Source organism: Miscanthus floridulus, chromosome 5, assembly GCF_019320115.1.
Source record: "Miscanthus floridulus cultivar M001 chromosome 5, ASM1932011v1, whole genome shotgun sequence".
Lineage (NCBI taxonomy): Eukaryota > Viridiplantae > Streptophyta > Magnoliopsida > Poales > Poaceae > Miscanthus > Miscanthus floridulus.
In genome coordinates, this window is record NC_089584.1 from 2,816,450 (window position 1) to 2,830,369 (window position 13,920).

Consider the following 13,920-nt stretch of genomic DNA (forward strand, 5'->3'; position numbering starts at 1 on the left):
AGGTCCAAAATTCAGTTGAGTCGTGGAAATGGCAGCATGACAGGGAATACTCAAAATGCAGCATTCTGAATTGACAACTATAGATCAGCAAGTGAAAAATGTCTCACCGAGCACATCTCTGACAACACCCATTCCAAGCTCGGAATTATCACCGAGCATGGAGCACAGGAACTGCTCTGCCTCTTCAACGCTGTACTTGCGGCCACCAGACCCGCCATCCCTCTCCCCATCCCGACCCTTCCATGCATTTGGCACGCTTACAGGAGTAGTCGCGGGTCGTGTGTATTCCTTGCCAATAACGTCCGCGACCATGCCCGTAGCGGCCACCGCAACCCGCTTGGGCCTCCGACCAGCCTTCCTTCCACCAGATCCACTGCGCGGCGAGAGATCCGGTGGTGGAGGGGGCTGCGGCGCTGGCTGTGGTGGCTGCAGCGGTGCGTGTCCTGCGTGGAGCCCAGGATACCAGCGGCCACGAAGGGGTCCCCGCCGGCCTCGCGGTAGGCGGAGTCGATCTGGTCGATGGTGGCGCTGGCGAACGCGTCGAGCAGCCACGTGAGGTCCCGCCGCTCCTCGCCGGCGGCCGACGACGAAGCGGTGGACGCTGACGAGGAGAAGGCAGAGAAGGAGGACGAAGACGCCGTCCCGGACGAGCTTGCGGTGAAGCAGGCCGACGACGCGCACGTCGAGGCCTCGCCGCTGCTGCTGGACTCCGTCTCCGAAACCGCCGCCGCCGCGGTGGCGGCAGCTAGGGTTAGGGTTCCGGGCAGCGGGGAGCAGGCCTCCGAATTCGCAGCCCCCTCCGCCGGCGGAGGGGCCGGCGCCGCAGCCGGCGGCGAGGACTTCTTCTTCTTCTTTCCCTTCTTCTTCGACTGCGACGGCTTCATCGCGCCGGTGGCCGTGGCTTCCTCCTGGACCTTTCCCCTCCCCTATTGTTCTCCTCTCCGTCTTGGCGTCGCGCGAGGGGGGTTTCGATTTGCCAGGAAATTCAGTCGTGGGGAAGGGAGGGGGACACCCCACGACGGGCGATTTGAAAAAACCAGACTTGGGGTGTTTCCTAAAATTTAAAATTTATGATACATCAAGATAATAATTAAGAGCATTAAATATAGATTAATTACAAAACAAATTATATAGATAGAGGCTAATTTGCAAGATGTTTTTTAAGCCTAATTAATATGTCATTAGCACATGTTTACTGTAGCACCACGTTGTCACATCATGACTAATTAGGCTTAAAAGATTTGTCTCGTAAATTAGTCATAAGTTATGTAATTAGTTTCGTAATTAGTCTATATTTAATATTCCATTCATGCGTCCAAACATTCGATGTAATAGGAATTTTAGGCGCCAGAAACCAAACACCCCCTTAGAAACATCGGTCGCTTACAGACACTAGATCATATTTATAGACATAGATAGACCTATTTGTCATTATAGTCAATCTTTTTTAGTGTCATTTTTGTAATTTTTCCCCCACGACCAAAGAGAGATGCCGAGAGGAGTAGCCACGCGGACTCGTGGAGGGAGACGGGCGGCGGCGCCCGGGGGAGGGCATGAAAAATGGCCTCCTCAGTGTCGTGTGGGGTACGACAACAGGGGGGCCCTCCTGTCATTGGAAGAGTCTCATGGGGACGGTTCGCTGTGGGTGGCAGGTTTTTTTTAACATATGGGGGAGTGTTCGGATACTCTTAAGAAGAAAGGTGAGGCGCCGCGCGGAACCGGGGCTCCAACCGTGGGCGGGCAGCCTGAGCGTTTACTGCATTAGGCTGGTGGATGGGGTTGGCCGCAACGATAATCACGAGCCAAGTGGGATTATTTTTTTCTAGTAATGAGAGAAGATACCATCTGAAAAATCACGCATTTTGAAAATAATAAGTTTTTATTTAACTAATTTTAGCCTGTTGACGTTCATCGCATCCTGCAAATCTCGGTTTTCACGGGCAGGGAAGATGTAGTCGCATGGCATCACAACCGAAATGGATTATTTTCTCAGCGTACCGTTGCCAAGGGGTAAAACAAATTCGGCAATAACCAGGTGGCAGTGAATGCAGACGGCACTGTGGATAATCAGGTATGGAAGAGTTGAGATCCTGGGAAAAAAAATCAAAATCTTTGATGGAGACTTCTCCATGGCTAATTCCTTGCCGGACGATACTAGCAAATAAGCATATTCCAACGTTGGAGGATGCCCTGCTTGCCATGTGAAGGTATCAAGCATATGATGTTTCTGGAGAAACTAGGCTATGGAACAAGATCAGAAACATTCTGAGTGGGAGATAGGGTCCAGTCTATAGTTCTAGAGGAAGTATTTCGATGCGGCAATCTATTAAGAACCTGAATAGTGTGGGTTTTGCGAAATTAATCATCACAAGTGGCTGGTGCTTGTGGTGAGAAAGAAGGCAAATAGCTCGCGCGCGAGAATGTTCAAGGAACACTCCAAACAGCTTTAGCAATTGCTGCACTTTCAACCAACTACAAGTTGTCAATGAAGAAGGAGCAAAAGTGCAGATTGGTTGGATTAAACCACCAGAAAGGAAAGCTTATGGTAAATGTGGGATGCGGCTTTTGATCCGGTGTCTGGAGGAGGTAGCATGGGAGTGATCACTAGGTGTTGTGGGGGAGATTTTGTGGCGGCGTCCAACAATTTCACCTCCCATGTAACTCTTGCGCATAGGGCGGAGGCGTATGCGTTGAAGGATGGCATGTTGTTAGCTCAACAAATTGGTGCTAGTAGACTGATCATTGTGTCAGATAGTTGGATGGTGGTTGAAACAATGGAGAACAAAGACTTTTCGTCAATTGCGGTGGCGGTGATCTATGACGAATGCTATGCGTTGTGGAGGGACCTCGTTGATTTTTCATCAAAACACAGTCAAAACGATGTACACTGAGTAGCGCATGAGCTAGCTAGGCAAGGTTTTAGTATGAACAACAATTGTATTTGGGTTGATGGTCCTCCTAATTTTATCTTAGAAGAGCTTGTAAAGATATGACTATTCTTATAAATCAATAAAGCTGGTCGCATGGTATCCCTAAAAAATAGGCTTATATATAGTTTGTATAAGTTTATTATAAAAAAAGTATTATCAATCTAGAATAAACTATTATGTATTATAAATGTAAATATTCTATATAGAGTTAAATGTATTAGTGACTCCGAATTTGTCAAGACGTGTTCCTTAGATTCATGAAATATGAAAATGTATTCCTCGGTCTCTAAATTGGTTAAGTGATCCACCACAATGGTTTGATATGGTCCAAAAATGGACATGCAATGTGCCATTTATCCAGTTTAAGACGCAGACCACTCATGCATGGCGACACAAAAGCATTAGAGGGTCAGGCCATGCTACCTCAAGCTGGCAAGACCCGACTAACTTATAAAAGAACAACAACCGACGATAAAAATAGCAAAAATACCCTTACCAATGACTTTAATGTATAAATCATATATATAGAAATATTAAAAAATGATAGAATTCTAATTCTACAATCATTTTTGGTTTGGATGGGTTTCATTTTTATCATACTCCCTTAGTTAAAAGACCAAAAATCTCATTTTCCAAAAGAGTCAGGTAATTTTGAATTTGTTAAACATATATAAAAGAGTTAAATGCATGAGTGGTCTGCGTCTTTAAAAAAAAGGACATACCCAATGCAGAGAGCTCCCGCTCTATGCGAGGCATGAATGCAAGGAAGATGCATTGTACATGTGTTTGTTGCTATTTTGATTTTTTTGTATTTTTAACACTTTTTGTAAACTAATTTTAAATCTAACATTACTTAATTTTTTTTTCAAAACTAACACTTCGGCCGCGCCTATTACCATGGCATGGCGAAACGCATGTGCCGCGCCATGCATGGTGGCGCGGCGAGAGGAATAACGTGGCGACGACCGGGCCGCTGGCCGGTGACGTTGCAGAGTCTGCTGCGCCACCGATCTTGGCGCGGCACTGACGTGCCCCGATCAGTGGCGCGGCAGAGCCGGCTAGAGGCCCGTGGCCCAGTCCCGCCGCGCCACGCCCTGCCCACCCGCCTGCCCGCACGCATCCGCCGCGCTTGCCCGTCGCCGCGCCTGCGCCGTGCCCACTACTCACAAGAGCATTATCGTTGCCTAGCGCATGATCGTCCGTGCAGCCCACACGACGCACTCGACACATGTACCACACGACCTACACGACGCAATCAACTAATCAAGGGTTGTATATACCATAGATTATATTGTTCAACACTCAATAGAGTAAGATGTACCACTTTGTTTTCTTATCTAACAAAACAGAGTAAGCTATACCCTTATCAAGCATAAAAGCTTTAATATCACTACTACAAAGGTTGACACCAACGACTAACACACATGACCATATGCGACTCTTATCAAACCCAAAAGCACAAGTCAAAACACAACAGCAGAAAGCACTTCCCAAATCGCACTCTTTGAGAATGATATCCATATTCATCCTGTACTTCTTGGTCTTCTGTGGCTCAAAGAGGCAGATTTCTCCCAGCTGCAAATTGTTGTGACGTGCAAACCGTGCCCACCCTTTGGAAAGCCTTTTAATTTTGCGTTGAGCTTTTAGAACCTGAATGCGACAAATCACTTCTCAACTCTTGCCATGACACTGAAGAATCAACACTCTGCTCTTCAATGGAAGAAATACATTAGAGTATTTTCTAGAGAATTTCTGGTTACAGAGGGAAAGGGTTTTCAGTGTTCAAAAGTCAAAACAGTTAAAGTTTCCCATCGAACTTAGCTTGTAAATTTCTTCAAGGAGTCTAGGAAGCTAAACAACCTGCTTGCTGAAGGACGTGCAATTGAAATGCAATATTAATATCAATCTGGAACCCAAAAAAAGAAAAAAACCTAATTCACCATAGCGTGAGATCTTCTAGAAATATTTGACTTCTTCACGACACACACATAGATTGGGATTTCAGAACAAATAGTTAGAAGTCTCTCTTTTAGTTTCTTCTTTTGCATACTATCAAGGCTGGTGCCTCGTGGGAGCATGTAACTCGGAACAGAATGTGCTTCATCGCCCTCTGAAGATGTCATTCCTCCTATGACCAAATAAAACAATGATGTCATGATATTGTAGATATACATAGATGCTACTAGGTTTGATGACATTGTGACTCAACCTGATGAGTTGGATAGGGATATTGATGAACTGTTACTGATCCTACTCCTGTCCCTTTGCTTCAATGCTTTCTTTTTAGTTTCTGGTGTTCTCATGGGAAGATTAGCATAGCTACTTGAAATGTCAATGGGTTCTTCTCTCTTCCGTCCACCACTAATAGCATTTTTTTGTGACAAAACAAGGTGGTACTTTCTCACAACCACTTGGATCAAATATCAGAACCTCGATACATTCCATCATACTTGAATACCAAGAAGTCCATCTTTTTCAAGTCATGGGCACTAACAAATGACTTCCACCCAGATTGAAGCACTATTCTACCCATATTCTTTGCAACTTGAACAACAAAAGTATAACCGCCAAGTGATTCAAGAGTAATACTTCCTTCTATTTTGTCTCCGAAATGTTTAGCAAATTTATCTGGTATGACCTGAGGCAGCAAGATTAACGCAGAACAAAGTTTAGATGAGGTAAGAGAACTGTATAAATTCTACCTCATCTGAAGTTACCTCAAAGTGGTCAACTTGATTAAGTTACCAAGCCTACTGTTGGATGTCTACTGAGTTACAAATCTATGGTAGCTTAATACCGTTGTGGTCTAGACATCTAGTAGCTTAATACACTGCACTATGCGCATCTAGCATGTCATTCGACTATTGTCTCCCTACCGGATTCATAAACCCGGGGTCCCTCATGATCCGGCTTCCTAACAAAGGCTCGACCTAGCAGATGATGTTGTGAACAATGCGCAACTCTTGGGCCGCCCCAAAAACCTAACAACAGGACAGAAGGGCGGACTAGCTTTCGATCGGAAGGCCTAGCCAAGGAGGAACAACGCCCGCTTCCGACTTTGGCTTGCCTCTTCGATCGGAAGGCCTCGCTTCCAACTCCAGCCCGCCTCTCCGACTGGCTTAACCAAGGAGGAAAAACGCACTACCTCCAAATCCAACCGTGTCTCCGACCGAGGATGCACCGAACCCCCGCTTTCAGCTCTTCTCCGGCTGGCGCAGTCAGAGCGGCTAGAACCAACCGACCAGGGATGCCCGCTCGGTGAGGATCAGGAAACGGATGGAGTAAGTAAGGCAGGGCACTCAAGTCGACCGCGATATCGAGGACCGTACCGTGCACACCTTTAGGACAGTAACTGTAACAACCCAAAAATCCATACACTAAAAATACCAACTACAAAAATTTTCTTAAAAACTCACATGTGATGATGAGTGTCATGTATAGAACCCAACCTAAGAGATGCATTAGGTCTAACCCCAACCTAATTCATCACACAAGCATGGCATGCCATTGTTAATCATGTTTATTTAAATACTAACAAATGAAACATAGCATATATTGTTAACTCAACTTGTGATTTGGATTTCCATTTGCTTTATGTTATGCTTAACAACTTCTTTAAAGAAACACACCATAAAAGTAATTATTACTCAAACCAAGGAATAAGGGTTTAAAAAGAAAATTAATTCTATTTTTGTATAACAAAACTACACCTATTTTTGTTATACAAAATAGCTAAATAAATTCCTAATATTTATATAAGTATGTTGTGGGCCTCATATCTAAAACTCCAATGAATATGGTGCACCAATTTGGAATTCAAATTTCAAACCAAATTTGAATTCAAACAAAGGAGAAGAAAACAAAACAGAAAGAAAAAGAAAAGAAAAGAAAAAGAAGCCTCATGGCCTAGCTTCACGCGCAGGTCGGCTCAACCCACGCGACCAAACCATCGGCCCAGCCCTCCACTTCTCCTCCTCTGCTGGCCCACGCGAGCGGCTGCAAGCAGGCCTAGCCTGACCGCGCGCGGCCCACGCAGCCAGCCCGCATGCCGCACACGCCCACGCACTCGTCCGCTCCCCTTGCTGCTGCTGCCACACGGGCCCCGCACGTCAGCCACCCCTGTCTACAGTGTCGTCTTCCTCCCCCACACCGCTCACACCTCCGACCAAGCCCCGACAGCGCTGGCAGGAGTGGGCCAGGGGGTCACGCCCGGGGCATGGCCCTGTCTCCTTGGCGCTGCGCCCACGCAACCACTCGCAGCTGTTGGATGCAAGCACGTGCCTCCGATCGCCCTTGATCCCCATCCGCCGTTCACCGGGTTCCGCCATTCCCCGATCGGCTATAAAGCTCCGGCCCTGGTGCCCTGAGCTCTCAATGCCCTGCCGCCACTTTGTGGCCATCTCGTGCACACCCGAGCCAGAGAAGGGCGAGGAAGAAGGAAGGGAGAGGGAGGAGGAAGAAGGTGGCGCCATCGGAACACCTCTGAAGCCGCCGGAGCAGGAGCCGACGCCACGATCGCCTACAGCAGCGCTGCACGGCTTCTAGAGCTACACGGCCACAACTCACCACTACGTCACCATCCAATCTTCCACGACACCTACGGTGAGCGCCCGACTCTCCCCTGCTTGCCGCCGGACTTTGCTACTCTGGCCATGGCACTCCATACCATGAGCGCGTAGGCCAAGGCCATCTCTGGCCTCTAGGCACACAAGCACAGCACACTCACACGCACACCCGCGACCACCTCCGAGCCCTTGGACGTCGTAGCAGAGTGCGTGCACGCCGCGCTCACGATGCTGCCGTCATGCCATGCACCACCACTCGCGCACCCGGCCGCCTCGCCAGACTAGGACATAGTCGTAGCACCGCCGTGACGTCTAGAGAACAGCCGCGTAGACCGAGTTGTCAATAGCCGGCCATAGTGCCTTGACCACGAGCACCAGACCACCACCAGACCTTCGCCATGGCCGAATCCAGTCGTTCGCCGTGGCCAAAGCCACTGGGGGCTCCAAAAGACCCTTCGACCTGCCCGACATGCCCGCTGGAGCATCGTGACGCTCACGCGCACCACAGACCCGGCCTATGCCGTTGCACCCGCGCCACCCCCGCACACTGGTTGTGCTTGAGCCGCCGTTCACCATGGCCAATGACCTAGGAAGCCCTATCCATCGCCTCGACCCCACCGTTGTAGTCGTCATGGCGTGGGAAGGCTTTTCCCCACCTCAATTGGACGCCTGAGCCGTTGCGGGAGCTCGCCGGAGAGCACATCACCAGTGGGAGCATGCCGGGGAGAAAACAGAGGATTCTTCCTCGCTGGTCGCACACATGCGTGCACCCGGTTCATGAAGACCGCAACGGAGGTGATGAAGGGTGGACTCGGTCCACCGAGGACCCAGCCTACGGTCCATGGACCATAAACGTTGGTCCACCATGAGCCACGCGGTGTGGGCCGAGCGATGGACGGAGCCTAGTAGAGGCCCAAGGATGTGACGTGGCAGCACCACAGCATGGCATGTGGTGGGCCAAAGCCTAGCCCGTATCTAGGCCCAACCAGCCTAGTTTAGACCTGGCCCGTTTTGACCATTGACCGGTCAACGTTGACCGTTGACCTAGCCCCACATGTCAGTGGCACAGACACTCTAGACCCACATGTCAGATGCTGACATCATGCTGACGTCACATGGGACCCACACGTCACAAGCCAACACAGTCGGGGTGACGACATGCTGACGTCACAATGACATCAGCTACTGACGTCAGTAGCCCTAGCCCCACACGTCAGTGACCCTGACCGTTGACCGTTGACTGACATTGACTTTGACCAGACCCACATGTCAGTGACCCAAGAGTCCCTGGACCCACCTGTCGGAACTAATGACGTTGCTGACGTCATGCTGACGTTAGCTGGACCCCACCTGTCAGCTCGAAACCGAGATGACGACGTCATGCTGACATCAGCATGCCACATGGACCAGTCACAGCGCGACACATGTCAGCCCAGGATTAATTCGGCCTTTTCCATTTTCAGAAATGAATTAAACTTCGAAAATTCATAACTAATTCATACGACCTCAGAAAAATACGAAACTAGGACAAAAATTCATCTCAAATCAAGCTTTATGCAATGAACCCATGTTTGAGTGTATTTGGCTATTTTGAATTTTTATTGCTTCTTTATGCTATTCTATAGACGTCGCTAACGCGACTATAATGTGAACGTTGTAGACTCGGAGGAGAACCTGACGGACAAGGACCATGAGTACCGTGAGGAGAACGAAGACGACTACACTGAAGGTGCCACATCCCACCCAATCTCGTAGCACGTATTACTCATGGCTAATATAGAACTGCTATTACTTAACTTTACTGTTATAATCATACTATGATAGGACTTGCATGGTAGTATGCTTACTTGATGGCCTTTACCTTGATGCAACCTTACCCCTACATACCCTGCTATTAGGCTAGACACACGCTCACTGCTATATTTCATTACTTGTACTTCTACTACACTTATACTACATTAATGCGTGGTGTTATCTGAACTATGGGGAGTGTGCTGCGTGTGTGACTTGGGTGTGTGGAGGGTGAGGGTTGTGTTGACCAAGTTGGAGTATACAATGAGCCTGGGGTAAGTCTTGCCATGGGGTGCTACCTGGGCACCCCTAGGAATAGATACCCATGGTGGGTAAATGGCATATGAGGCGGTCCTAGGTGTGAACCTGTGATGGGAGGAGCCCAGGATGGAGGTGCTGTGGTGGCACAGTAAATGGAAACCCTGATGGAGACATTCTGGCTCGGTCATCCCTAAGGACTTACTAGTACTCAGATTCACCGGGAAGCCTTACGTACCACTTGCCCTATATGGTGCGGGACGGCCGGACTACTTGGTAGGATATTGCCACTACTGCTAGGTTGATAGCAGACCGTGTAAGGAGGTACGTGGTGCGGAGGATTTCCCCCACACCCTTCCGAGACTTCATGGAGGCCTTGTGGACCCAGCTCATGACTCACAGTTTCAGCCACCCTAGACTAGACTTGGGGTGTATCAGGGCTGAATGGTAGAGTGGCATTATCCTAGGCTAGCAAGCGGCCGGAATCAACCCAGTTGACGATGGTCAGCGAAGAAGGCAGATCTTGTGGTTATGTAAAACCTTTTGCAGAGTGTATGGTTGATCGATCGATACATGTGCCAACTTGTCGGCTATGGACCTTTCCTGGGTTTCGCTTAAACTAGATAATGAGATGAGTCCTTCTCTTCTTCCCCCGTGAGAGAGTGTCGGTCGTAGCCAGGGGCTACGGGCCTTGAGACAGTGCCGAGAAGGAGTTGGCCTATCGGCTGAGCGATGGTATGGTGATGGTGTGGAGATAGTGGTATATCGATCCTAGGATCGAAACCTGGCTCGGAAAAGGGATTGGGGTGGAATGCATATGGGAATGGTGTTAAAACTTGACAAGTAGTGTTGTGGGTACTGACATTTGCCCTACAGTATTGTGGGCGCCATCAACTCCCATACTAGACAAATGCGGTAAGGCTCCCCCCATATGCCTCTAGACATCAACAGTGTTGTGGGCGCAGTCATCTACCATACATGGTGAATATGGTAAAACCTCCCACATGTGTTTAACAACAACAGTGTTATGGGCATCTACCATCATCTTGTACTCGACGGCGTGGGCAACAAGATGTAGTAGCATGCGTACTCTCTCTCTCGCTTGTAAGGTCGTCCTCTTCATCTATAAAAGGGGACATGCTTTCTCCCAATAGATAGATCCCTCGGTTCACTTACATTGATTCACCCTCTGTAGCTTTAGACACTCTAAAGCTACATAGAGCGCACGCTCGAACACTCAGCACATAGCGGAGCTCCCGTCACTCTCGGCCCTTCAGACCAGAGTCTGACCGGACCTCTTGTACCCTCCATCTTTCTCCCTTCTGTTTGTAACCCTACAGCAAACTTCGAGCACCTAGGCTCAGGAATAAAGTCACCGACCGACTCATACTAGACGTAGGGCACGTTGCCTGAATCAGTATAAACCCTGTGTCATTGAGTGTTAGGCCACATCCGATCACAACGTACGGCAAAACTATAAATATTTACGTGTTGGTCACTTTCTACACCGATAATTGGCGTCGTCCGTGGGGAAGACGTTGTACGTTAACACTTTTGGTCATGGGATGGCCCACTTTTCTGTCATCTTTGCCATGGCGAGCTCAGGCGATACGACTCGCTTTGGCTCGCTGGAGTTTTTCGCACTCCCACCTGTTGGGATATGGGTTCCACCCGTCTTCGAGCTGTCCCAGGCCTTCCTCTTCGGAAGCCTGGACTTTGTCGCCGACTGACTCGGCATACTATACCTCCGCGAGGAGGCACTTGTTCTGGCACCCATCGGAGGGGCGCCCTCCATCAGCTCTGAGACAGACGACGACTTCAACGACAAGGTGTCTACGCTTCATTTCGAGTAAACGCTCTGCTCACCCCGCTATGAGTAATGTATATACTGTTATTTACTTGCTATTTACCATCTTTCGCCAATTATCCGGAGGGACTGTAACAGCCCTCGTGTTACGAGCTTGTTTAGCACCACGATTTTGGCCTAAGAAAAATTTTCGAAGCGAGTTTCTTAGATTTTTTATTTAAAAGCATGAAAAGCAACTTTTATAAATAAAATAAAATCCATTAATAAATAGAACGATATATATATTTATTCTCACGGGTTTATTTTGATAAGCACGAACTGACGAGAGAAAGAGCGCAGTAGTTTTGTTTATTTTTCCTAGCGTACAGCGTACTCGTTGTAAGGTAATTATTCACCATCTCGTTCTCGTCGTGGCTCTGCACCCCCGGCGCATCGTTTTGCCTGCGTCACTGGCCTTGTCGTGTCCACGCCCCGCTAAGCGCCACTGTTTGACTGCCCGTTTCATCGCATCATCTCTGCTGCAATGAGTGTCGCTGCCTCCCTTGCCTATCTCTACGGTCGCAGTCTTGTCCATGCCAACTGGCACGATAGGCAATATAAACGACGAAGAATAGTAGATGTTAGATTAGTGAGAAAGTAGTAGACTTATAGTACAATTTATAATGACGGAACCATTACGAATGTAGTCATATAATAGAAACTAAAATTTGGTGCTAATATAGGAGGGCATCTTAGGCCAAACTAGAGAGGAAAGATGATTAGAAAATTCATCAATCACACAGTTGAACTGTCACTGCTCAATCTTGCCGTAGATGCTAGATGAGGTTAGTCCCACCACTGCTCCTGTGCAGGTTTCATGCAGATGCAGAGATGCAACAACTTTTCAGTCAATCAGTCTTGTAGGTCAGATGGTTTCACTGGCTAACGGAGCCCAGTTTGGCCTTCACAAGGCTTCGCCCATGCTCATACATAGTTGAATTTGCATCCTAACTCAAACATGGGTGACCCGCTGCCGTGCTTGACGAGAGCTGCGTCCTTTTCCTTTGCCCTGTTGCTTGATTAGTCCACTGCCTGCCTCTGACAGGTGCCTACCTCTGCCTTGGCCTCACAGTGTCAGGTCACCCTGTCCCACGCTGTGTCCTTTCATCTCCATGTGTGTGCATAGGCGCGCTGCTGCCAGCCACGCCGCGCTGTCCTGCCCAGTCCGTATGTCCGTCCTCTGCCACGTACGATGTTTCCATCCTTTAGAGCACCAGCGGCCAGCGCACCTTTACAGCGCCAGCAGCCGAGCCTTAACAGCTGCAAAAGACCCTTTCTTCCCTATGGCTGCGCTAGACGTAGTCCTAGCTTCTGCTCTCCCTCCCCGATGTCACCATGGCCATTGTCTGCCATGGACGCCACCGTCTCGGTCCATGCGCCTCCTCCCCATGTGCCCGTAGCACCACGCCGCCTCAAATCACGCGAACTGCTGCTGTCGTCACCCAACTCCTCGCTGTGTCATGGGCCTCGTGGCTGCGTAGCTCTTCTCTGAGCCGCACTATCGCCGTGCCTCCCACGCTGTTGCCATCGTCGTGTGGGCATGGCTAGGACCCCTTTGCGGATGCGCGTGTGCCCCTTGGCTCCGCGTGGACCTGCTGCCCTCGGCGTGTCGTGCCACAACACCGGTCATACCGTAACCGCTTGCTACCCTGCAGCACCAAGTCTGCCTGGTGCCGAGCCTCCCTGTGCATGCTCTGCTGCGTTGAGTCGTCTAGTCGCCTTCTACACCCCTTTCCGCCTTTGCTGCGCCCCTTAGCGCCGCAGCCGCCTTTACCGCCGTGGACGTATGTAGCCTAGCCGCTGGGTCCTCGTGCGTCCTGGCCGCCTCAGCCGAGGCTATGCGGGTCCTCGTGCGTCTTGCCGGCGGATGGTCCGCCGCCGCCATGCCTTCCCCGGCCCCGTCATGTCGTTCCTATCGCCGACCGGTGCTCCCCGTCTGCCCTCTATTTTGAGGATGAAGCGAGGGTATAAATCTAAGCAAATACTTTGTACAAGGTCTTTACTGTTAAATACGTGACTTATGCAAATAGTACACGCTGGGTTGATGGGTAGTTTCGAGAAAGTGCAGGGCCCTTTTGCATAAGTATGTGCCCTCTCTAGTTCCTAGCTACGTGGGCCGGCTATTGGGCCACGGCCTGTGCGCCTGGGTTGTCGCGCCGCTAGGCCGCGCACGCTACCCTGCCGGGCCAGCCTGTCGCTAGCTACGCGCCTAGGCCGCCCACGCCGTTGCCACGTGCCCTGCTAAGCCGGTTGTGCCGCTTAGTTGGGCCACTGACCGCATGCCACGCCTGGGGCGGCCGAGTGCCAGTCTCGCCTGGGCCACGCGCGTGTCTACGGGCCGAACCGAGTCGCTGCCCCTTTTAGTTTTCTAAAAGTATTTGTTAATTTAGTCTTGGAAATAGACTTGTAAAAATTGTAGTAAATAGTAGAAAATCATAAAAATACGAAATCAATTTTGTTAGTCTCCTAAAATCATGATCTACCTAGTAGTATATTTTGTTCACATAGGCTTGGTATGTTTTTAGGGTTG

General features: G+C 49.5%; 1 pseudogene; it reads right to left on the reverse strand.

Annotated features, from left to right (window-relative positions):
- Window positions 1–9: 9 nt before the first annotated feature.
- On the reverse strand, window positions 10–1,009 carry LOC136451333 (covalently-linked cell wall protein 14-like; annotated as a pseudogene).
- Window positions 1,010–13,920: the final 12,911 nt, after the last annotated feature.